The sequence below is a fragment of the Ictidomys tridecemlineatus genome, chromosome 6 (assembly GCF_052094955.1).
Source record: "Ictidomys tridecemlineatus isolate mIctTri1 chromosome 6, mIctTri1.hap1, whole genome shotgun sequence".
In the NCBI taxonomy this organism is placed as follows: domain Eukaryota; kingdom Metazoa; phylum Chordata; class Mammalia; order Rodentia; family Sciuridae; genus Ictidomys; species Ictidomys tridecemlineatus.
In genome coordinates, this window is record NC_135482.1 from 169,729,083 (window position 1) to 169,753,855 (window position 24,773).

Here is a 24,773-nt window from a genome sequence, read left to right on the forward strand (position 1 = left end):
ATTTATAATTTCTTGATCAATCCATACTCACTAGTATTATTCAAGATTCACTTTGCAAGCTGTCAGTTTCTACAACAAAATTTAAGTTATGGTGTATGCAGTTTAACTAAAGCAGAACTTTCCCCACGACCAAAACAGCAATACAGTCTGGCAATGAGGACCCTGTACTTCAGGTCATTCAGATTGGCATTTTGAGTCTGTCCCTTTGAGCTATATGACCTGGGCCAACTCTTAATCTTTCTTAGCCTTGGTTTCCTCATCTGTAAAATTTGAATAATAGATTCTTACCTTGTGGAATAATTATGAGACTTAAGTGATATAATCCAGTTTAAATTTTTTACTTATCACAGTATCTACCACCCATATAAGCTTCAAACAGCAAAGAGTAGCTGTTGTTATAGGTGTTAATTTATATTTGGGGATGAAGTAACATATTATTATAAAAGAATATGGGATTTGGAGTTAGGCATACGTGGGTCTCTGCCTCATTCCATCTTCAGCTATCTATATATGTTACTAAGTGTTGCTGGATTTGTTTCCTCAGATTTGAAATGGGTATAATAATAATGAGATTATTATTAAATAAAATATACAATGAGAGAATTAAATGAGATATTTACAAAGCCACATCATATGAAGTGCTATAGTAATATTAATTTCATTTATTTAAAATACAATTGTTGCCAAGTACTGTGGCAAACACCTGTAATCCCAGGGGCTGGGGAGGCTGAGGCAGGAGGATCATGAGTTCAAAGTCAGCCACAGCATAAGCAAGGTGCTAAGCAACTCAGTGAGACCCTGTCTCTAAATCAAATACAAAATAGGGATCAGATGTGGCTCAGGGGAGAGTACCCTTGAGTTAAACCCTTGGTATCAAAAATCAAAATAAAATGCAATCGTCTTTTATATATGTTGGATCTCTTCTGTTAGATTTATATATTAAAAAAGAAGAAATATTAATATACTTTTGCAATTTAAAATATTTAATTTTTGAGAATTTTGATTTCCAGATAGAATGAAACAGTATGGTCGCAATGTAAGAAGATATGTTAACAAGAATGTGAGAAATTACGTTTGTTAAAAACCTTGAAGCTTTAAAATGCTACAAATAGAAGCATAGAAATATGCACCCTATTACACATATATGTAATTATATAAAAATGGTTTTCCATATAAAATGCCTCATATTCTCCAAGTGACCCCAGTCTTTAGAGCCAAGCAAGGATTGTTTTTCTTTCTGCCAGAACACCATATCCCTAAGGTCTCTTTATGAAAATGGAGAACATGACCATATAAGCGTAATATTTCAAAATACACTCTATTGTTATGTATGACTAAAAAGAACAAATTAAAAAAAAGAAGAGAAAATGATACATACAGCTGGTAAAAACAAAGATGAAAGGGAATGATGTCAGCTAATTACCAAAGAAGCCTTCCAAGTAAGAAAAACTTAAGGGGAAAAAAAATGAAAACAAAATGAGGTCCATGTGGCCTTTTTTTTTTTTGGATAAAAATCTAAACTGACCTCATTCAAAAATGGAGGTTACTTGGGTCATTTTGGGACCTCCTGATTGTTCTTTAAAAATTCACAACAACTATTGTTGTTACTACTAGTTTTTGGAGTACTTCATTGTTTTCAAAATACTTTCATGCCCATAATTCTCAGAAATACCCAGTAAGGAAACTAGTATGAGCATCTTAAAAAGAATCAAACTGGTTTCTTTGGAAATTGTGTTATTTTCGACGGGTCAGAAGAAACCAACCTAGTTAGTAAGTTGTTGGACTAAAAAAGACTTTTTCAGGTGTTATGAAACCAGTGTGAATGGTCACATTCTGAGCTTCCTCAGATACTTAAAAATTTAATTTTTAAGAAAATAACAAGCTTCTAGAATCATAATTCACTTCTACATTTCCCCTGTACACCAGATATAAAGGTGGATCTCAAAGAATTCTTTGTGACTAGCCAGTTGCAGTAAAGGCAGGCATTTTGTTGAAGCATATTAATTAATCATAATTAATTTCCACTGCTGGTAAATATTATAGCTTTGCAATTTTAAACCCTGCCATTTATTTTTTAGATTATATAGGTTGCAAGTCACTATGGAATGCACATAACAAGTTAAATACTATCACTGCTCTGAGAATGATGGGAGGGAACATTCAAAGAAGAGACAGGCCACAACAGTAAAGCAACACAAAAATAGGAGTTGATGTGGTAGCACTGCAGGACTAAACACAGGTACCAATGTGGGAAGAGGTGTGTGGTTCAGGGACAGGTAAGATGCCCCTATTTTTTTGAAAGGAGTTGAACTTGGTAAGTAGAGGAGGTGGGAAAAGGAATGTTGGGGAAGGGAATAAAGCATCTGTGAGGTGGACCTGGGATAGGGAGCCAACACCAACGTGGGGAAGATAGAACAGAAATAATTTTCTATCATTTTCTTGATAACGGAATGTTGCTTTCAGAGCAAGCATCATTGTTTTCACAAGGCCGGACATTGGGGCCTTGGGATAAAAGCCAAAATCCACTTTAACTCATTAAGTGATGTTCTCATTGAAGAGAGACTCTTCAATAGTGGATGTATTCTTGATTTTTCCATTGCTTGTCTTTGTTTCTGTAACTTGTTGGCAAATGTATCTTAATTTGGATTCAGGAAGAAAGTTGCATTTAAAAGGAATCACAAGAAGCTTTCTCCTCCGGTTTATTGAAGATAATATTTTCCAAGCATTATTTTTCTGGAGTCTACTCTTCAGCAAAGCTTAGTGCTTCATTTATTATTCCATCAGTGCTCAAAAGTAATGCTAAGTTATCTCATGGGATTATTAAGAGGATTAAATTGCTACAATGTAATGTGAAAACTGTGTACACCAAAAAATATGCTGTAGACCACCTTATAGTGATATTTTATTGTTTAAATGATATTTTATCTTATTTATTTTTAAATATAAGACCTTATAGCTTTTATCCACTTTCTATATTTGGAAATAGTAACATAAATTTCATTTGTTTTTCCTTTGCTTGGCTTATTTTTACATTATCCTGGAATTCATCCAAACCCAGTTCCGTGTGTTTTGAAGGACTGTGTCCTTGTAGCACCCATCACTCATGCTCTTGGAAAGAGGATGCGAAATGACATTTTGAAACTAGTAAAATGAAGTTTGGATTTATTCCTCTGCATCTTCTCAATGCATTCCAGAAGTTTATTCTTGAAGATACGTTTAATTTGAATTATTGTTTCTTATGCCTGAGGTCATGAGAAGTTTTGTTTTGTTTTAAGCTCTCTATTGATGAGGTTAACTAGTCAAGTACAGGTTTGAGGTAAAATTACTAACATTGTGTGTTAGGCTATGCTCTACCAAGATTCAGACAAAGAAAAAACTTAAGAGTAGAATTAAAAATCTAAGACTTTAATTTTGAGATGGTAAAAGCTGTATTCTATGACTTTAACATAGAAGTCACCCCAAGCTGAATTAAGATTTATTTAGAAAAGCTTGTATTCACTGAATACCAAGCAGTTCTTTTTATTGTGGCTTTGTGTAAAGGGTTTAGGATTGATTTACATGGCCTCTTATTTATGACTTGAGACCAAGACACTATACAGCCAGCCAAAACTATGTACAGTGTCAAGAAGCATTTTTAACTAGACAGAGAAATTTATCTTTGTTCCTCTGCTTGCAGTCAGCCAGGTCATTTACTGCCAGAAGAATAGGAACAGTATGTCTTTACAGGCTTGCAAATTTGGCTTTTTTTTAATAACTATAAATTTTAAAGAATCTTAATATAAAATGTTGGAATTCAAACATGATATTGTGGATTTTTAAAATGTCCATCTGTTTGGCCATATTTCATGATTATGTTCTTCTCCATACTTAATATTTTTCTTTCTACACCTTAAAAATGTGTACACTGTTATATATGGAGGTGTTCTTTTTATGCTTCCTATATCTAGACTGCTAACTTTTCCTTTCCACCTAAAGCAGATATCCATCTCACCTACAAAACACCTGGCTGAAGAAAACAAATTTGTTTTCTTTGAGGGTGGAAGGATGCTTCGCATTGAGTGTGGTGATTCTGTAGGGAGTAGCAGAGAATTCACTGCACCCTGTCATCTCCTAGGACAGCAGGGCATCCTTAGAGAAGCAGATTGGAAACCTAATGGGAAGTCAGAGCCTGCACCGTGACTGCTAGAGCATTGGCATGGTACAGAGACTCGCTCTCAATGCTGTTTAATATCTTACTTTCTGAATTATGATGCAAAAATAGAAATAAAAAAGAAAGAGTAGAAAAGAAGCCTGTGGTAGCACAGAGTCTTTCCAGACCTCCTACTCTATGATGGAAGAGGATGTATGTGCCTCATTTATTTAGGCTCTGCTGAGTTCACTACAGTACCCCCTAAATGAATGAAAGCTGTAGAGAGCAGAGTGTTAGGGGTCACTTTCAAGGCCAGTATATCTTTTTTTTTCACACTGTGTAAGATCTCTTTGGGAAAGTGGTGTCATTTGGAATCATTTTGCGGTTCAGGAAATTAGCATTGTTTCCAGTGACTAACTAGGGGTGTGTGTGTGTGTGTGTGTGTGTGTGTGTGTGTGTGTGTGTGTGTATGTATCCTCTATTCTCTTTCTATAATATAATGACATAGTTTTTTTTCCTTTTTACAATATAATTGCAATGATTATTTAATTGTAGATTATTTATGTTTCTGGGAAATTTTAAAACCATGTGTCAAATTGTGTGTCTTTATTCCGCCTACTTGCTTTTATGGTTGGTTCAAGGAGGAGCTTTGGTTTCCACATTAGTCATTGTCTGCAAAGTTGTCTTCCCAAACCATTCTTCCTTCCTAGACTCCTTTTAATCTTATACAGGGTGATAACCCAAATTCCCAGTGGTCGGAACACAAGCTGAGATGACTTGGTTGCTTGTACCTGGCACATTTGACCATAACATCTCATCTATTCCTCACAATCGCCCTTCCAGAAGGGCACTGTTATTATCCCCACTTTATATATGAGTAAACTGAGTCACACAGAGGTTAAGTCCTATAATTCAGCTCACATAGTAGGTGGTGGAGGTGGGATTTACACTTGGGTAATTTCTCTAGGAAACCTTAGGCATTATTAGTCTGGCACAGGTAGCTGAGAAACCTATTCATTAGTCTGCCACAGTCTGTTTATTTTCTTCAACTATTACATATTTGCAGTCTGTTTAATGTCAAGAATTCGAGAAAGCTCTCTTGTTTTTAACAGAAGAGTGATTATTTGGAGCATTTCCAGCATTATTTAGAAATCTGGATGGATCATTAGCACCATTGCCTTCCATGTTGAATCACATTTAGAAAGTAAAAAAGTCACAGTGATGACATTACAACATGTTTTTGCTTGAGAATAAAGTGATGACAGGAGATAGGTACCATCACTATGAAATAAATATGATTTTACACAGATTTTTCATGTTTCATTACTTTCTTTGTTTTGCTTGGCTTTCTTTTTTAAATAATAAGATCTGATGTTCCTTGTAAAGACTAGACAAAGGTACCATTTACTTCCTTATTCTCTATCTTTTTATTGACTAAAGTTAAATGAACTTTTATCATATCAACAACTAAGTGGTGTTTGTGTGTCAAGCAAGAGCGCATTTATGATTGACAATTCACTGTGCATGTTTCCTTCTGGTTTCTTGTTCCACTGTGATGTATTCAGTGATGTTTAAGGCTTTGTGAGTTTTCAGGTTAGTATATACATCAATTTATCTCATTAGTGAAATCCAGTGGATGCCTCTAATCAAAGCTGTTAATTGCAATAGCATGATTCATGAATTACATTCATCAAATATTATAGGACTTCTTCTTGCTTTTATTATGAGAATTGTTTATAAGACCTTTGTTACTTTTCACTTTATCTTTTTATTACAGATTCATTATAGTTGTGAAAATGCCAAAACTTACCCTGCAGGTATTTTTTTTAAAGGTAATAATCTTTTAAATAGATTTATCAAACTTTTTTGTGGAGATTTCTTATCCCCAACTCATCATTAATTTAGTCATATAAATAAATATTTATTGCCTGAATTTTATGTTCTAAGCTGAGTGCTATTAACTATATAAATAAACCTGTTATTTGAAAACATTTTAAGGAGGTTGAATTCCCCAGCCATTTTTGTTGTTTATTTTGAGACAGGGTCTTGCAAAGGTGCTTAGGGCCTCAATAAGTTACTGAGACTGGCTTTGATCCTCCTACCTCAGCCTCTCAAGCTGCTGGGATTTTAGGTGTGCACCACTGTGCCTGGCTCTATTCAGCTCTTTTTACATTTTCTTCCAAAGGGGTACTAATGATCTTTCCTCTGAGGGTGAAAAGAAACAAAATTCCCTATTCTGACCATTTCCTAATTTCTGTTAACCAAGTGGGTGGGTGCTCTGGCAGGTGTAGTCTCCTGTGAACTCTTGGGCACACCTGTACTCTTCCTTGGCCACCTTGCCCTTTTCCCAAGTGACCAGTGCCCTTGTTCTCTCAAAGTAAGAGGCAGTGGGATTTGGTGAGCTTCCCACTGTCTTCTGCAGTACAGGTGAAGCTGGTGTCTGCAGGTTTCCAGAATGCTGAGGAATTCCAGGAGGTGAAACCCTCCAAACTCAGCAAAGGAGTTGGAAGAGCCAAAGAGAAACCTTAGAAACTGCAGATTGTAAGAAGAGAATGTCTCACAAATAAACCAAGATATAATGGTGCACCAGAGTCAGGAAAGAAGTGTACCACACTGGAACTTCTCGATCAGGAACATACCCTAATAATAGCTTCATTATTTCCTTCTGTTGTGCATTAGATAATATTCTGGGGGTGGAGTAACCTTAATGAAAACAACAGAAATTTGTGGTACATCAGGTGTTGGAAAAACACAATTATGTGCTGATACCAGAATGTTTTGAAGGAGTGGCAGGTGAAGAAGTTTTTATTGATACAGAGGGAAGCTTTAGGGTTGAACAGACTGGTAGAGCCTGCTAGTTCCTGCATTCAGAATCTTCATCTTATAGCAGGAACACACATAGGAGAAGAACACTAAAGAGCAAGTTTGATTAGTGATAATAGATGGCATCACTTTCCTTTTCATCATGACCTTGATGACCTATCCCTTTGAACTTGATTACTAACCCTGCAAAATGATCAGCCTTGCAAATAATCACAGATTAGCTGTAATTTTTACCAATCAAATGACAACAAAGATTGATTTAAAAATCAGGCCTTGCTGGTTCCTGCATTAGGGGAGAGTTGGGGACATGCTGTTACAATATGGCTAATTTTTCAATGGGACAGAAAGCAAAGGTTGGCAACATTGTACAAATCACCAAGCAGAAAGGAATCTACAGTACTGTTTTAGATCACAAACCTTAGGGATTTGGAGACGCTGTTGCCACAGAAGGTTCACTGAGTATCCAGAAAAGGTCATAAAAACCAGAGGAAGAACAGTAACCCAAAAACAAATCTAAAGTATACAAATATATTGATGTGAAATTAAAAATCATAATGAGTCTCCAGTCCTTGAACTTAGTAAGAGTGCATACTTTTTCTTTCATATATTTTGAAAATGATCAGAATCTAACTGAAGCCCATGATCTAGCATCCTATGAGGTAGAGAAGTCTCAAATCTCTGTTCTTCAGCTCCTCTACTGTCCCTGGGACCCTGGTAGGCACTGGACCTCCAACTTGAGAAGTGTTCAGTTGGAATTTTCCAAGGTATCTAAGAATCAAATCCAAAGGCACTTTGTAGTGTCCTCGTGATGTTGAGGGAGTTTTCTGCTGATAAAAGTTAACAGTTATCATAGCTTAGGATGATGAAAATCATGATCAATATCAAAATAATTTTATTTCCACATGCACAAAATTCTGTATCGACTCCAGGCACGTAGAATGAAAAAGACTTGGAACCTGTTCTCATGCAGTTCTTGGCAGCATATTACAAACAGGCAGCTGAAGGACATCAGTTGCAGGTGTCTGCAAACGACTACACAAAGACCTTGGCATTATCTGTGGTCACCTAGGAATAGGGCTAAGTTTTCAGATGACAGTTGGATAAAGATTATTGACTTTTGCCATTAAGAGACCTCACAGTGACCTAAACTTATTTTTGAGTTGGAATGTCAAATTTGAATGGTGATTTTGCTTATTCAAGTTAGATCAAGTGTTGCCTGGGAGAAGTTTCCACAGTGACTCCTATCTAGGGTCAGTTCTCTGTCGGTTTTTAATCTGCACCATCAGACTTTACATTTACCACGAATCACGTTGACATCATCCTCATAGCTATGATTTGAGTGTTTTTGCGTGCCAGGCAGGCATTTTATGTAATTATCTCTGATTATCACTAAAGTTCTGCTTCAAGGTACCCTTATTCCCATTTTAAGGATCAAGCAGTGGGCTAAATTTTCAAAGGGGAAACTGAAGTGCTAGTTGAGATTCAAAATAGAAACCATCTGGATGCAGGCCCCAGGTCTTAATCCCTCAAGCACAGATGGAGCTTCCTTCTATTTTTCTCCACTTGGTTTCTGTTGCTGTGGACCTTGGTTGCTACTCTGGATTGTTGAGAGGTGGTTCATTTATTTTAATCACTTAACAATGATATATTGGGCTCTTAGTTTTGGCAATTGATCAATACCCAAGACAGTAAGTGTCTGCCCTGCCTTGCACATTCAGGTGAGTACCAGGGAACATTCATTTGATGGGAAGGCTTGGGTGAAGAGAGATGATTTAGAGTTCTCTGAATCTTTTTATGCAGATCTTAGATGATCTTCAAAAAAAAAAAAAACCATTCTGCAATCCCTAGACCACTCAGAATTAAATACAGCGTTTCTTCAATATCAAAGCCATTATACAAATAAATGTCAGTGCTTCCATTTAAGAGTGACATTTTAAAATAACAGGGAGCTCAGTTGAAGTGGGAATCACAACCAGGGTGCATCAGATTTTTTTTGTACCTGACAGAAGCATTCCACATGTAGACAGCATTCTCAGAAGGCTGCTTAATAGATTAAAAGTCTGAAAAATAGGACTTCTGGGTTTCCAAGGAGTTGTGGTGACTTACACGGTATTTTATGAAAGATGACATGTTGATGGTGGATGTTGAAGTTTACTATGCTGGGACTTAGTGCCAAAAAAAAGCTCTGGCTGCCACTTAGTTTTGAGTAGATGCAAGGTAACTATATTAAATGTTTGGTTGTTTTAGAGTATTGATGTGTTGGGCTTCCTGTCAAGCACTAAATTGAGCCAAACTGCATTCACACATCTTCACTGTTTTGCTTCTTTAAACTAGAAGCTCTTTCTGCCAGATTTTTCCAGCTAGAATATTATTCTTATTAAGTGTCGTGGGTTGGTATATCCTGCTAGAATTATTTGTGAGTCATTCTTTGGGCAGAAAAAGGGACAGTAGCTGAAACAAAAGAATACAAATGAAAAATTTTGGAGAACTGAGACTTGTGAATGTTTTACTTATAGTTTTAACGCCCTCTAAGTACTCAGAAGTGAAGCCACTTGTGGTGAAAAATCAGCTGTCTAATCCTCTGATTTTAGAAAAGAAAGGTTAACCTGCCTTATGATAACAAAATGACATGTGCAGCAAATTTGTTGTTGTTCTTCTTGGAGATGCTGGAACTGATTTCAGGATTGGAAACTGCAAATAGTCACAGATGAGAATTCCAGTTCTCCATGTAAGGAAGATATTGTTGGGTTAGTTGGTTCTCTGTTGCTCTGAATTTTCTGTTGTTCTTTGCTGGTGATGTCAATTTTAAGAATTCTATCCAGCTTTAATGCCTCACAGCCCCTTCCCACTCCCTTCATCACTACATGTGCTTTCTCATAGACTGAGGGATCCTGTAAGTCTGCCCTTATCTGAAATCTTGAGCGTGTTATGCCCAATCCCAAGTACTTCTTCCCCTATATGGACTTTGCAATCTGTGCATGTCATTCATCACAACTGACAATGATTGCTTCCTCACCTAGCCCTTGGACTACCTGTTCCAGCCTTTGTAGCTATTGTGTTCTGTGTTTTCCATTTGGATTCTTTTGTTTTAGCTACTGTTAAATAAATGTCCTTCATTTATATCAACTATTAACTATTGGTTGGTTATTTTGCTGCTCCATGCACCTGTTGAGTGCAAACTTAAGTACTAAGTATGATTGTGCACAAGTGTATCTGAGCCACTCAATACAAATACACATAAACATTACTCACATAGTAGTATGTAAATAAAAATTGATGATGATGTGTTTATCAGGAAAGTAAAATACATAGTGTCTGTGTTTGGTAAACATCTATAAATCTATTTGCATACTTAAGAAGGCCCCAGTGATTAGTTGTTCTGATCATGAGACTGATATAATGGGACAAAGCATTCCCTCTAGTCATCATACCTTTGAATCTGTGAAGTTGGTATTTAAAAGATAATAGTCAACTCTGTTGGATATGAAAGATAATCCAGCATACCATAGAAAATAAATGGTCAAATGCATTATTGGTTAGTGGGCATTTTATTATACTAAGAAAATAGAATTTAGACCAAAAACACATGCTCAAGTATAGATAATTCATAGGAATTAGATATAGATATTCTACTTAGAAAAATTCTAAATTATCTTTATTATGGAGAACATCATATACTAATGTTAGTACTTTGTCAGACTGTAGGGTGTTCTGAAAACCAGAAGAGACTAGCCAGCTATTATTATTCTCAACAGTGTAACAAAATGGGTTTTCTTATTCTGACTGGTTGCAGTGCATCTTTTTAAGCACCACCTGTGACAGTTGGGGTTAAGTGTCACACTGTGAGCCAGCCAGAATACGCTGCCCGTTCCTCCCCCACTTCTAGGTGTTCAAGTTCTCCATAGTCTGAGTTATATCCCTCCCCTAGGGTAAGTAGATTTCTTTCCCGTGAAGCTGGCAGCTGGTCACTGGGGTCTCAGAGAGAAAACAATTTCCTGGAGGGATGAAGACCTTGATTATATTTGCAGGCCCACTGTGATGATTTCACAGAATACTGGTTTATAAATTGCTTTTAGTTTCTTGGGAGAGAGGTATTATATGAATGCCAAGTTTCTAACCTTCAGATTTCTCTATGCAGCAATAAAGCATGTGTATTTCTGTGAGAAGGGGTAATGGGTAAGAAAGTGGAGAGGTGCTAGAGGTCGCAGCCGCAGGAAGCTTTAGTTCTCATCTGTCTTCTCATGTCTATCCACGATGGCATCATCCTGGGGTGTTGCCTCTAACATTATTCTTTTCCTCATCAGCAGTTTTCTCAAAACTTTATTTTTTTTTTGTTAGTCAGCTTTTCATTGCTCTAATCAAAATAACTGACAAGAGCAAAAGCTTATTTGGGGCTCATGGTTTTAGAGGTCTCAGGCTCTGGTCAGCCAGCATCCTAACTCTGGGGCCATCATGGCAGAAAGACATGGTAGAGGAAAGCTGCTCACCTGGAGTCAGCCAGAAGGCCAAGAGAGTGCTCCACCCACCAGGGACAAAATAGAAATCTCAAAGGCACAGCTCCAGTTGCCTGCTTCCTTCAGATCCACACTGCCTGCCTATGGTTGCCACCCAGAGCAGTGGTCCTTTCAAATTATGGATTCGTCAAATGAATCAATCCACTGGTCAGGTTATGGTTCTTGTCATCTAATCATCTCACCTTTAAACAATCCTGCATTTTGTCTAACAACTCAGTTTTGGGGGCGGGGGACACCTCCTTTCCAAATCATAGCAATATCCCTACCATCATGATAGATGGGGTCTAATGATGGACTTTGCAAAGCATGACTTATTATCTAATTTGCAGAGGTCATTCCAACAATTCCAAACCCCCAGAAGAGTCTTCTTCCTATAAAAATAGACTTTGGAGACTGGATAATTTTTTAATAAAAGTATTTAAATCAATCATATATCACTTTATCTACCCATTTTGGCCATAGATAAATGTTGATCAAGTTAGTAGATTTTCTGATCATTAAAATCTATTCCTGAGAAAAGTAAGGGAGCCTGAACCTCATTCTTCATCTATTCAGGGAGTTCCAGTTCTATATCATTGATTGAAAGAATTATATAAACATAAAAACCAAATGCTCAATCAAGTCCTCTCGGTGGCTTTCCCTACTACTGGGGTCTTCATTCCTCTGAGCTTCAAATTGGTGAAATGATTTTGGCTACTCATTTATCTTCAAATATCCACCCAAATATAAAATTCCTGGGTCTAATTTTGTGATATACTTAAATCTTTGCATGCCATAATCTGATTTCAGGCTTTTCTTAGACATGTTGACCCCTGATATCCTCATCTTCTATATCTCATCAACCTATGTCTAGAACTTTTTTCTAGAATTAATTCTCAACCTGTATCTAAAACTGCCTCATTATCCTCAATTAATGCTTTACTCCAGCTAACTTCTGGTGTTAGCTGCACATTTCTTAATTTGCCTTCTGATTAGTGTCTCCCTCTCATCCCTGGGACCTGATACTACCTTTGGCACTTGTCTCTGGCTTTCATCCCCTGCTAAAATTCATTCTTGCTCCTCACATGGCCTTTCCCTTAGTTACTCTGGGAAAATTTCCCTTCCTCAGTCTGTCAGGCTCCCAGAACCCTGTCCTGTGTCAGACACTTGTGGACAGTGTTATAAGAAAGAAAGCCTTGTCTGGTGAATGGGAACCTGACACTATTCCCCTCCATGGAGATGGTGCTACATGTGTACTTGATGAAATTCCACCTTTCTTTAAAAACCTGGTTCAAATCCCATCTGCTTCATTAAGTTTCTCAGTTCCACCAACTCACAGGTTTCTGTCTCTTCTCTAGAGCACTTACAAACTGTCCTAGACTCTTCATACTTACTGTTATTATTCAGAATATGGCTATGCACTAGGATGAAGAAAAGGAGTTATTTATGTACAGCTAATCTTATCCTCCAAAACTTCTAGAACATTTTGAATGCAGAAGTCATATTATGCATCTTCACATTCTATATGGCCTTTATCCAAGGGCTGATCATTTAACACAATGGTAATCATGACCAGCAAACTCTGTAAACCTTTTAAAAAGCAGAGTGATCATGAGAAGAAAGATAAGCTCAGTGTGAAAACAGAGATTTGAAATTTCTATCCTCAACCCCATGTCTTATTCTGCAAGCTAGAAACCAGGCTGGTTGCAAAGTATGGCTTTTATCTATTCCATAAATCCAATATCCAGAATCTGGCCCACGTCTGAACTCTGCACAGGCTGAAAGCTGCTTAATTTTTCATGTTCGCATAAAGCAAGATCTGAGAAAAGACCCGGATCTCATTAAAGAAGCATTGTGAACAAGCAAAAATATTATAGGTAATTTTACAGTGGAGTTTTTATTCTTTACTTACAAACTGACTGTATAACCAATTGATGTCTTCCTTTAATAGTCCTCATTTCTAGTGTGGTGTATGTACGTTTGAGTAAGCAATTGCTAATATTTTAGAGAGTAAGTTCTCTGGAGCTTTTAAAATCTCATTTGTACCTTCAGATTTTAGAGAAAGGAAAGTAAAAATTGGAGTGAAGTCACTCCCTGAAAAGAATAAATCCTTCAGAAGGGAATGAAAAGGGGTGGGGAGTGATGTTACTGTCCATGGTTCTGACTTAGTTTTACCACCAGGGAAGAAAGATTCATTTGTGGAACATGCCACTGATTGTGGTTTACAGAGCCAAAATAAACAGACAAACAAACAAACAATCCCTCCCCAAAAAACAAAAGAAAAACAACAACAACAAAATCAGCAGTAATAATATAACTGTTTTAAAACTGTACTAAAATTTCAAATATCATCCATATTTCATATATATATTTGTCTTGAGTATGAGTGTGCCTACCTAGGGGTGACTCGTGGTCTTGGTTCCAGAATAATATGTTTTGATCTTCAAGGTTTGTATACTATGCTGAAATTGTGTTTGAAAGAAAAAGGAAGACATATATGTTTATATATACATGCATACACACATATTCATGCATACGTATACATGTTTTCATTATATGCTTTTGAATGTACTTTAATGCTCTAATAGTTAATTTTTAAAGGTTAATAATTTATTTTAATACTATTTACGAAATTCTATAATAAACTAGTGCTGTTTTAAGATCAAAATAAAAGACTGTTACCAGCCTTAACCTAGAATGACCCAGCAAGATTTAAAGAAATTAGAAGGAAGTTTTGATAGTCCTGCAGTTGACACCCAGGCATACAGTGTGACATGGATTTATGACAAGGATTTGTGATATATTAAATTGTTATATTTAATACAAGTAGAGAAGATAATTTGAACACCAGTATACCAGTGTTCTCTAGGAAGCCCTATCAAAGAAGCACTGGGGAATACTGTTACCTTTCCCCTTATCATCCCAAAATCCCCAAAGGGAAAGAGTAATATGAAATCTATTAAGATGGACTAGATACTGAGTTCATGCCTCAGTTTATGGAAAGAAAGGGAGCTGGCTGATCAGGAACACCAGTGTGAGACAGTTCATATTCTCCTGCTGGTTTTGTAATAGGGATCAGTGGCTGAACTGTAACTAGAAGATTGATGACAAGAGCAGAAGGCAGAGGAGCAAAGTCCATGATATCTCAAATCTGAGAGGAAATTGCAAAACCTATTCTGTTAGTGCATCGAGCTTGGTGTGCCAGAAACCAAAACATTATTTCTCCATTTACTTGCCCTCTCTCCTGCGTGATCCCCCCTCCATGAACCCCCTTTTCTTCTGGCCACCTAGGCTCAAAGGCTCTGATTCTTCTCTAATTTATCTCCTTCTTTGCTTTCAAGTGAACCTAGTAGGCAGTTTGTCAAATCTGTCTCTCATATCTGCCTGTTCTCATAAATCCTCATGCAATCCTGTATTGTCTTTATGATCTCTCACAGAGATGAGTACATGCGGTAGTATCATGCAGTGGGAACTCTGGTGCTACAGTCAGATTCCTGGGGCCATATCCCTACCACACCATTTGGTAATGTGGGCAAGGTTACAGCAAAATACAATCTCTTCTAAGCTTCAGGTTCCTCATCTCTTAAACAGACAAAAATCATAGCAGCTGCTTCATTTTTTTCAGGCCTCTGCTCACATCCAGTCTCTTTAGAAAGGATGTATCTGATCAACCTGTCTGAAATAGACTTCCCATCACTTCTCCTTCACCCTACTCTATTTTCCTTTTGAAAATTTATGACCACTTGATATTCTTATCAAGTATGTGTTTCTTTAGTTGTTTGCATGTATTCTAACCTAGAATGTGATTTCCATGAAGACAAAAATCCTGCCTAAGGTTTTATTTATTGCTGTATCCCAGTATTCCTAAAGAATATTTGTATCACAAGCTCTTGAATAATTATTGGAGCATGGTGGGCACTCAATAATGTTGGGTTAATGAATAAATTAAGATTCAGTTCATTGTGAGAATTAAATGAAATCATGTGTCAAAGTGTCTGTCCAGAAAGAGTAAGCTTTCAGTCTCCATCACTGTCTTCTCCTCTATTCAATCCTAGGCTACACTAATAATTTAATATTACCAAACAATATTCTGATTAAGTCTATTACTAGCTTCTCATTGCTCCCTACCAACTAGAATGAAAGTTTCTCAGCTCATTCTTCAGTTATCACCATAATAAGAACCCAGCTATGTTGTGAAGATTTTGAAATTGTATGCTACCTACAAGCTAACAACTTAGACTATAGTAGTTTTATAGATACTAGCCAGAGACACGAGTCTCCCGGATCAGAGACAAAAGACTTCGACTCATGGCATATTGGGCAATAGGAGCTTCATATTTTTATTGGTTCTCCCCATTAGTCCCATGAAGGTGATGGGGAATAGCCCAGAGGAATGCTGAGCATTTGGTGGAGTTGGATCATTGCTAAGAAAGTCCAGGCTTAGAAAATTCCAGTCTTGTAAGAGGGGCACTATCAAACCTTTGCCCCAGAAGGATATGACATACTTATTATTCTGGTAAGGAAACAAATATGCCATCTATTCTAAAAAGAGGCATTACTGCCATCTTTTATGACTGTTTTCTCTATGCACATTTGAGAAGATAATCTGGGACAAAAGCTATCATGATGACATGTAAAGTATCATGGAGAATTTCCACTCAACTCTTCTATACTTATTTTCTGTGACTCTTAATGCTAACCTTACATTACAGAGAGCTACAGCACACGTTATTTCCCTTTGTGTTATAAAGTTGCTGACTTTAGGCCTTAGTGTATGCCTATCATTCTAACCTTATCCAAGTAAAATCTCATGTTTAAGCCCCTTCTTTTCCCCTATATATCTACATATCTTGCTTATTCACTTCCTTAAATTCTGTATTTAAAGGCCCTCCTGATCTCTCTCTGTCTCTCTCTGTCTCTCTCTGTCTCTCTCTGTCTCTCTCTGTCTCTCTCCCTCTCTCTCTCTCTCACACACACACACACACACACACACACAACTTGTTTATAATCTCTTCCCCTCTAGAATCTAAACTCTTTGAAAGTAAATACTTTGAATATTTAATATGCTACTATAACCTCAGCTCCCAAACTGTACCTGGCACATAGTTGGGGGTATATAAGTACTGGCTGGCTCTGTTTGTATTTCACTTTCTCCATGGCTCTTTCTAGGTTTATTACATGGAATGTGATCTCTCCATTTGCTGAATCCAAGTTCTTACTTGAATTGTCCTCTGTTATGATGATTTGTCCTGTACCTCATGGATATACAATCTCCCCCTCATTAGACTGTGAGCTTCTTCGGGGAAGAGCTTCTCTCTCATTCTACTACCTCCTTAGTACCTCATACAGTTCCTTTAGTATAGTGGATATTCAATAATATTAAGGGTATTGCATTTCACTGCAAGTAAAGAGACCAAGTAGCCTGAAATACAACATTTCTTTTCATTCTTATTTACTTAACTATACACTTGTGTAATTGGAATGCATTCACTAAAAGGATTTGGAGGAAATAACTGATGCCAATTGGTAGAAGTTGGGGGAAACAGATTTTGGCTAAACATGAGGAAAAACAAATGAAAATTTCTAAATATTGTAGCTGCCTGAAAGCTAGTAAACACCCCATTCCCAATAAAGCTCAGTCTTAGAATTAAGGCTGAGTGACACGGAAGATTACCAGAGTCAAGTACAGAATGGGTGGGGCATATACATGTTTTGTTTAGGGGTTCATAGTCGTTCCCTTGTGCAACTAGTTCTATGACTTATATATGCATATAACCTCATTTGCCCAGCATAAAATAAACCCAGATGTATGGTTTCCTTTTTTTCTTTTTTTCTGTTTTAAGTTGGACTTGTCTCTTATATTCCACAACAGTTTGAATATATCTTATACATCTCATCTCTTATTTCAGTGCAGCCATTCCTCATTATCTATGGGAAACTGGTTCCAGAATGACCAGTAGAGCTAAAATCCATAAATATTTGAGTCTCTTATACAAGATGGCATAATATTTGATATAACCTCTGGAATCTTCTTCTGTACTTTTAGTTATCTAATACCTAATGCAGTGCAAATGGTTGTTATACACAATTTAGGGAATAATGATAAGAAGTGTATGTTCATATAATTTCTTTTCCTCTGATATTTTTAATATGTAAAAATCATATTATCATCTAGTACAGTTATGTACCAGATCAAGCAAGGGAATTAAACCAAAGTTCAGTGCTAGAACAAGTTCAGTGATGGGATATGAATGGGCAGGTGAGTTTCTCAGGAAGAGAGATTAGAGAATGCTGGTGGGGGTATTTTAAAAATTAAGCCGCCATAATTATATGCCATCTTTGGAGTGATAGCAATGATCCTTAAAGTCTGAGCCTTCTAGACTCCCTGAGAATGGCAACCTTTAATTCTAAATAGACAATTTAACTTCTATTAAATGTCTTTTTCCCTCTACTGAGTATAGAGCCTCTTTCTGAACAGACCCATTCCCTCCTAAAGTTCTTGTATCATTATCAGTAAACATAACTCTCTAGGTAGCTATCACTATAATAAGAAAGTATTGAAATTCAGAAAGCTGCTACTGAGATAAAAAGGGCATTGTACTTTTAGTCCAAAGAAAGATGAAATTGAACAGTACCTTAGTGTGCATTCTCAATGTTCTTTGATTTTCTATTACTGTAAAGTAAACTACTATTCTTCTGCTGAAATCTAGGTAATTTCAGAGGAAAAACCAGTGCTAGATGAGATTTAATGAATGAATGGACAGAATGAAAAGAATCTAAAAAACTCATGATTATTAACAAAGGAAAGTGCACATGAAACTGGGGATAAGGATTAAAGGACTGTATTGGGTCTTTTATGATATGAACTGGCAGAAATCAAGTGAGACAAATATAGAATGTATAGTTAAGGGAAAAATATTACTTATACTTGAAGAGAAATAATCCCTTGCTACGTGAAGATGTGAATATGGTCGAGGGGTGAGGTGCTTATGGGGCTACTTATTCAAATGGAGTAATTGGTGAGGTTTGGCATGAGGAACCTTTGATGCTTTCCTTTCTGATATGTTGAAGCACTGCAGATTCCTCAGAGACCTTGATGACCAGATAGTCAGAAATTAAACCATTTAAGATTATGCAAATATGAGCTAGAAGGATTAGGACCTAAGAAGAGATATTAGAATGTTTTGATTTATGAGTGCTTTTAAATTTTCCCCCATTTTCTAAATTCTTAAATATCTATGGGTTTTACAGTAAATAGTATGAAAGGCAATGAGCTATATGTTCCAACTAAACATTTCTTGTGTTTTGGGTGGAGTGACATTTTTTTTTTTGGGTGGTTTTGCCTCTAGCATCATCCTGCTTGACTAAGCCCTCATCATTGAGGATGACTTGGGATAAGTTAAGTTTAATTTTTTATGTTTTTCACTTGACATACTGGCAATCTTTATTCTTACTGGCTTTGAACTAGTCCACTGGAGAGTAGAGGGTATGTCCTTGAGCCTCTGTGGATCTTCAGGACCTGATATAGTTCCTGACAGGTAGACAGTCCTCAGTAAATATAGAAATGAATTGAATCCAGTTAATCATGAAAGATATAGTGAAGACAGTGTGCACCGGTGAAAATCCCATAATTTGAAGAAAAAACTCAAACCTCATGCATTATGGAGGAAGGGATTAACTTAATCCTCAGCTATAAAGGGAAAGCACATTTAAAAAACAAATGAAATAATGGACCTAATCCTCACATGTCAAAACTGCCTGAATGGGTAGATTTTGTGGCAGGATAAGGGATTTGGCATGGGGATCCTTAAAGGTTGCCAAACAAATTATGATTTTGTCATCTTCTAGTGTTGGTTGGCACTCAGGGGGTTAGAAAAAGTCTTAAAATTAAAATCAGTTCTTCCTGAATCTTGCTGCTGAATTAATTTCTGCTACATCATGATCATTGTTAAAGTTCTACCAGGAGTTTAATACCGATCAATGAATGCCAGATCAGTACACTATGCAGCTGTTGAGACTTCTGTTCAATGATGTGTATATTTAATTCATCTTTACTTTTGTCAGGTAGCTTTTTAGTATATCAAAATATTTGAGGTTGACCAAGAAATTGTATTATTCCTTATTACCCAGACCCAGTTATTTAAAAGATAGTATTAAAAAACAATTATGAATGGGCCAAAAGAATCTAATGATGATAGAAGACTCAGTTATAAAATATAAGTTTAACAATGCTTTAAATGTAGTAGGCACCAATTATTAAGCTGGCATGTACCAACTTGCTTGAGATAAGTTTTTAAATTTCAAGACTGTTTTTAGTTGCTAAATTGTCCATGGATTTTCATGGAGGAACTATTTGTACTGTGAAACTCAGCAGTTACTACAAATCAGGACCCCTGCCCCACAAAGAAATGCCAGCCATTAATTATTTATCAGCACTCCACTGGTTGTCAGTCATATTTTTATTGAATGATTTTTAAGCATAATATAGTAGAATGCTTGTTTTAGTTTTCATCACATCTCTACCATTATTGCTACTTCCCTATCTTTTCATAATGGATTTTTAAGGGTAAGGACTAAGACATACTCTTGAAAATACTTTTTAAAAAATAAATATGATTTCAAAGAAAAATAAATTTAAAATTGATCTACACACAATTTTGGCCATTTTTAGGTTAAGATAAAAATTTTCAGAGATTAATCTAATACACAAAAGATTGAAAAAAGTATAATAGATAATTAGGGCAAGAAACATAATTTTTTTAAGAAACATGAATTTTTATTTAAACGTATTAAATAGCAGTTGGAAAAGAGTTCTGTTAGGCCACATGGGGCATCCTGGGAGTTGTTAGAAGGCTTGGAGCATTATAATGTAGAATCAGCAAAGAATTCATTTTAGAAAACGATATTTTAGTGGAAGGGATCTGTGCAAGCAAAAAGATTTTCACAATGCATAAATACTTCATAAATATGCATAAATACTCCCTGAAAACTTCCTAGATACTTTCAGATATAGGTCATTAGAGTCTGGGGTTAGGTTGATCAACTCTTAGAAAATAATCAGAATATGTTTCTTAAGCAATTACCTAAAATGATGAAGCACAGTATAAAACAATCTAAAATAATGTGTGGACTCTTCAACTTAGCACCTATAATCAAGCAGTCCACACAACAAAGGCTTCCTCTTTCTGCAGAACTCTGTTACATTTTGGGGGCTTGCTATTGTCTTTGGAACATGTGTGGAGGAGGATAACGTCTCATGGACGTTATGAGATGGGGTTTAAAGGAAGAGACAGAAATAGAATGGGTAAGACAAGGAGAATGAGGTAGATAACTCTAAGTAGGACATTATATGTGAAATCACTCCCTGCACCCCTCCATTCCAACCCAATAACCCTACTGAATAGATTTATGAAGCCAGGCCTATTTTCAGACTAGAAGAAGACAGGAAATAAGAGTTTTGGGAACTTTGAAGCGGCTCCTCACAGATTCTGAGAACTTGCTTACAAAAACTCAGTAATAATATAATCATAAACTTGAAGTCTTTGAAGGATCTTAGCTATCTCAGACAAGGAAAGACAGAAGTTGGCTTTCCTAAGAGAATATTGCTAATTACTGGTAAAGCTAAAACTAAAATATCTCATTTCTCAACTTAGTGATGTTTCTAGTGTTTTGTGCTTGGACATCACTGAATTGAATGTACACCCTCATTTATTTTAAGGTAACAAATACCCTGGAAGTTATTACTGAGTTGAGTAAAACTGTCTGCTTAATGGCTCATAGGAACTCAGAACTTTGTCACTGTGAGGAAAACAAAGACGGAGAATAGACCATCTTATCAACAGGGGAATAGTTCAAAACCAGAAAGCTGAAATGTAATCTATATTCCATAAACATGCAGAGGCAAATAAAAACAGAATTATTCTGTGTAAAGTAAAATAGTATTGTCTTCAAGTACCTATTAAGATATATAACAGTTATGGATTCCCTAAGCAATACAAAACAATATTTTATATAAAGTATTTGTTGTTAAACATGCTTCATCCCTGGTCAAGTGCTTCCAGTTTTAGCACATGTTCAGTATTGAGTCTATCAGTTGGCTCCAGCATGGCTTTCCAGTATTTTTAACAGACTAGGTAAAGAATTGTATATATTTAAGATGCACACCATGATGTTTTGATATATGTGAAATATATATGAGCCATTGTGGATCAAGCTGATTAAAATCTGCATCACTTCACATACTCATCAGTTTTGATGGTGTGAACATTTAAAAATCTATTCTTGGCAATTTTCAAGATTATAACATATTTTTATATAGTCACTCTGCTGTTACAGTAGTACCGTTTGTACTCCTTGATCTTTACTTTCCCAATCCTTGCCCAATTCATGATAGTACCATTCTACCTCTCTGCTTCAATGGAGTTCAGCTTTTTTAGATTCCACATATAAATGAGAACAGGTAGTATTTGTCTTTTAGTGCCTGGCTGATTTCACTTAGTATTATCTCCCCCAGGTTCACCCATATTGTCACAAATGAAAAGATTTTCTTAGATTTAAAAGCTGAAAAGTATTTATTTATATATGTATATTACATTACTTTATTTATTCATTGATGGACACTTAGGTTGTATTGCATTTCTTAGCTACTGTGGATAATACTGCAGAGCACATGGAAGTACTCTGAAATACTGTGGTATTTCAGCATTGTTCTAATTTGCCTTTCCCTGATCATGTCATGTTGAGCACCTCATACACTTGCCAGTCATTTATATGTATTTCTCTAAGGAATTTGATCCCCTTCATGTGTTTTAAAATCAGGTTACTCATAGTCTTACTATTAGGTTGTTAACATTTCTTTTATACCACATGACATGGAGCTATGGAGTTTAAATGCCTATGCAGAAGGGTCTGTGGTTCTGGTGACCCCTCCATAGGTAGACATGGCTAATTTCATGTCTGAAAATGACTTTCAAACATGTAAACTTGGTTCTTACTTTGCTACCACTACTGGCCTTTTTGTGCCATATTTGTGGATTCAGTTTCAAATTTCTATTTCACTCCTTTAGTTTGGTTTCATTAGTCCCAGTCCTTCTCCTTGAAGTTAGCTATTTGGTGTATACAAAGTTACTAAAATTAGGAAATGAAAAGTCATTAACTTTACAATAATGGGGTCACCACACACTCCACTGAGGACTCAGATTCTTGGATTCATCTGTTAAGAGGTTGGAGGTAGCCTTTTTGTAGAATGTCCCACTTAAATTTGTTTGCTACTGTTTGTCCTTCCTATGTTATATGCTGTTTCAGAGATCAGATTTCAGGTGCAGGATTAATGAGATTTCAAAATACTGATTTACTTTATTGGTTTCCTTAAGGATGTGACTTATGGATCTGGATAATACCACAAAGTCATAGAAGTGTTAAAGTATGTTCTAGATTTGGAATTATCTGTTAAACCACATTCACAAAATTGTCTCCTCTTGGGCACTCTGGTAGCATATTTTATAATCTGTATTAGTTCATTAGAGAATCATAAAGTGATTAGAGAATCATAATCTCATTAGAGAATCATAAAGTGCCATTAAAATTACTTCCGATATTTGCATTGTGATATTTAGTCTCATGTCCTTTACTAAATGTTAGGTGACAAAAAGTATATGTTTGCTACTACCAGCTTAACTAAGCAAGGAGGGAAATTCTTATTAGAAATGGAAGTAAATATTTATCCCATCCAGTTCTCAATTTCCTTTACCAATGTAACTTTGTTGTTCTCAGGCCTGCAGAAAGGCAATATATTCTGGCGGGAGCATCAGGAAGCAAACTGTTAATCTAACCTGGTACTCTATGCAAAAGAGAGAGACAAGAGCACATGAGCACACCCCCAAGGACCTTCTGCCAGGCCCTTTCCTCCAAAGGTTCCACCACCTTTCATGCTACCACAGACTGGAGACCACATCTTTAACATGTGGGCCTTGGGAGACATTCCAGATCCAAACTATAGCAGAGATATCTCTCACGAGACAAGTATGGCAAAATGTTAAAAATATACTCTTTTGACATGCATATCTAAAAACAACAAATAAAAAGAAAGAAAAAATGTTAATGGCAGAATCTGATTTTCAGTATATAGATGTTCACTATAAAATTTCTTTCAACTTTACACGTGTTTGAAAATTTCCATAATACATTTAGAAAAAAGAATCATTAATCCCCTAACTTAGCCTAAGAACGAGAATATTATTACTACTTTAGTTGCATTGTAATATGTTTATTTTTATTTCTAGTGAAATAATAAAGAAATAAATGTATTCAGAAATCAAACAATATTCAAAACTTTATTACAGGGCCAGGGTTGTAGCTCAGTGGTAGAGCACTTGCCTAGCATGTGTGAGGCACTGAGTTTGACTTTCAGCACCACATTAAAAAAATAAATTAAATAAAGACATTGTGACCATCTGCAGCTAAATATATTTTTTTAAAAAAAACTTTATCACAAAGCACAATATTTGCTTGTCTCACCTTCTGTACAAATCATGTTAGTTTAATTTTTTAAAGTTAATTTTGACTATTTGCTTCTGTATTGCTCTAAGAATACACTTATTCTACTATTTCTTGATTTTTTACTTGTTTTTTTACTTTCTTGGCAAATATGGATTTCTCTCTCTTATATCTCAATTTCCTTACCTCACCCTCCTGCCTTCATGTCACATTTTATATTGCTAAAAGTCAGTGTTTAGATTTATTGCTGAGTAAAGTATTATTCCATAGGTTGAGCATATCTAATCTCAAAATTCAGAATATGAAGTGCTTCAAATATGAAAAAATTTGAGCCTCAACATGTTGTCACAGGTGGAAAATTGCACACCTGACTTCATGCGACAGATCACAGTCAAAATACAGATACACTAAAAATTTTGTATAAAATTACCTTCAAGCTGTCTATAAAGTGTATATGCAACATGAATGAATCCCATGCTTAGACTTGGGTCCCATGCCAAGATATCTCATTATGTGTTTGAAAATACCTCAGATTCCAAAGGAAAATCCAAAATCTGGAAGGATTTTGATCCAAGCATTTCAGGTAAGGGATAGGACACTCAACCTGTATTATTGTTTCATGTATTACATAATTTGCTCTTTTTTCTTGTTATTAATTGCTTCGGTTTTAAACATTAATTTTCCATGTGACTATTCCATTGCTTCTTGAGATATGTTGAACACTAATAAATATTATTTTCTATATGCTTAAATATATCAGAGGGCCTACCAATTACATTTCTTTTTAGATACTTCCCAGGGAGACGCCATTATCCTATTCACTGGTTAGAGGT

At 36.0% G+C, this 24,773-nt stretch overlaps 1 protein-coding gene and 1 pseudogene across 4 annotated transcripts in view; both read left to right on the top strand.

Annotated features, from left to right (window-relative positions):
* Dclk1 (doublecortin like kinase 1) overlaps positions 1-24,773 on the top strand; it is a 328,262-nt gene that overhangs the window by 58,982 nt on the left and 244,507 nt on the right. The window lies entirely within an intron of this gene.
* Positions 1,026-7,452, top strand: LOC110598744 (DNA repair protein RAD51 homolog 3 pseudogene; annotated as a pseudogene).